Source organism: Triticum urartu, chromosome 5 (genome assembly GCF_003073215.2).
Source record: "Triticum urartu cultivar G1812 chromosome 5, Tu2.1, whole genome shotgun sequence".
NCBI classification, from domain to species: domain Eukaryota; kingdom Viridiplantae; phylum Streptophyta; class Magnoliopsida; order Poales; family Poaceae; genus Triticum; species Triticum urartu.
The window spans coordinates 619,336,585-619,338,993 of NC_053026.1; positions in this window are offsets into that span (position 1 = coordinate 619,336,585).

Below are 2,409 nucleotides of genomic sequence, written 5' to 3' on the forward strand. Positions count from 1 at the left end.
AGGTAACGGTTTGAGCTCAAACATGGGATCACCCTTGGGTGGAGGAGGATCCCCTAAGATTTCGGCAGGCAAATTGTGTTTCAGGATGGGTTCCTGTTTAAATAATACTTCATCTATTTCCCTTCTTTCATTCATAAACATGTCATTTTGATGGTCTAGCAAATATTGTTCTAAACGATCACTAGGAGGCACGGCAATAGAAGCAAGACCAATAATTTCATCTTTACTAGGCAATCCCTCTTCACGGTGTTGTCTACGAAATTTAGAAAAATTAAACTCATGAGACATATCACCTAAACCAATAGTAACAACATCCTTTTCGCAATCTATCTTGGCATTAACTGTGTTCAAGAAGGGTCTACCAAATATAATGGGACAAAAGCTATCTTGTGGGGAACCAAGAATAAGAAAATCAGCAGGATATTTAATTTTCCCACACATGACTTCAACATCTCTAACAATTCCCATTGATGAAGTAGTATCTCTATTGGCAAGTTTAATTGTGACATCAATATCTTCTAACTCAGCAGGTGCAATATCATGCATAATTTCTCTGTATAAGTCAATAGGTATAGCACTAGCACTGGCACCCATATCACATAATAAGTTCTAATATTGCTTTTACGAACCACAGTTGAAGCTTTAGTACGATCTTTTATCCTAACAGGAAAAGGTGGTTTCTCAACATAAGCAGTAGGAACAATAGGATCATTATAAGTGACAGTCTTTTCTTCAACTTTAGTAGGTGCAGCTACTTTTACTTCTATGGGAGGATGATATTTAAACCACTTCTCCCTAGGGAGATCAACATGAGTAGCAAAAGATTCACAGAAAGAAGCTACTATTTCAGAGTCAAGTCCATATTTAGTGCTAAATTTACGGAAAACACCGGTATCCATAAAAGATTTAACACAATCAAACTTAGGTGGCATACCTGACTCCTTACCTTCGTTGAGGTCCCAATCTTCAGATTTGCATTTAATTCTTACCGATAAATCCCATTTGAATTCAATAGTATTCATCATAAAAGAGCCAGCACAAGAAGTATCGAGCATGGTGCGATTGTTATCAGAAAGCCGAGCATATAAATTTTGAATAATTATTTCTCTTGGAAGCTCATGATTGGGGCATGAATATAACATTGATTTAAGCCTCCCCAAAGCTTGAGCGATGTTTTCTCCTTCGCGAGGTGTAACATCCCAAATTTTCAATTTGGAATGTTATACACTAGATCATCATTGCATATCATATTTATTGCATTTTGGTTGATCCTAGAAATTTTTCGCAACTCAAGGACCCTCGGAGAGAGTTGGGGATTTCGTTATTTTCATATTTGAGTTGTCTCAAATTTTGAAAATAGGATCTTTTGATTTTATTTATTTTATCTTCAATTATTTCTATTACAAAAATATGAGAGAGGGAATAAAATGACTTTCCCAAAATAAAGAAATATTGAGGATTTAATAAAAAATCAAATAAGATTTTATTTGGTTTTATTTGCTATTTTATTTGAATTTAGGAAAAAATGCGCGTTTTCCAAAATTTCATTTAGGCCCCAAAAAAATGTTCATCCTGTGCAGCTTGATTTTAGAAGTCGGGGAAAATTTATTTCGGGATTTTTGGAGTCCGTTTAGTAGTCCTTTTATTTTTTTCCGAGCATAAGTTTTTTTATAAAAGTCCAAACCGACCTACGGGCCGTGCTAGGCCCGGACTCCTCTAGGCCTCAGCCTTTATAAGCCGCCGGCCCACCCCGGGCCGAAACCCAAGCTGCTGCCCGCCTTGAACCCCGCGCGCCGCCGCCGCCTTTCGCCGCCGCCGCCTTTCGCCATCACCTTTCGCCGCCGCCACCGCCCGCGCCCTCGCCGCCGCCCCGCGCCGCCCCGCCGGACCCCGCCGGAGCCGCCGCCGCCCGTCTCGCCGCCGAGTCACCAAGGTTGACCCGCCGGTTTTCGTTCGGTTTTTTTAGTATCGTTTATTTTTCTTTAGATCAGTTTTTTCGGTTTAGGCTAATTAGCGAGCGTTCGCTCGTTCGTTCGTTTTAACGAACGCGTTCTTCGTTTAGATTCAGTTAACGAACGTTCGTTCGTTAAACTGTTCATCATTTTTCTTTTTCTCGGATTAAATTCGCGATTTTTCTGATCGCGATTTCTGATCCGATTTTCGTTTTAGTCTAACTTTTCGCTCGTTTATCGGAATCAGGCGATTCAAGCGCTTGGAGTTTCGTTTCAAAACCCTCTTTCCGTTTAACCAACTTAAACAAGTTTTTGCCTCAGTAAAATTTGACCTAGATTCAGATTAGTAAACGGAGCTTGTTTCTGTTACCGTTTGTCTTTCGTTGCTTCGTTCGATTTGGTTCTTTTTGCCAACCGGAGTTCTTACGTTGAATTTTCTGGTTAGATCTCTTATTCG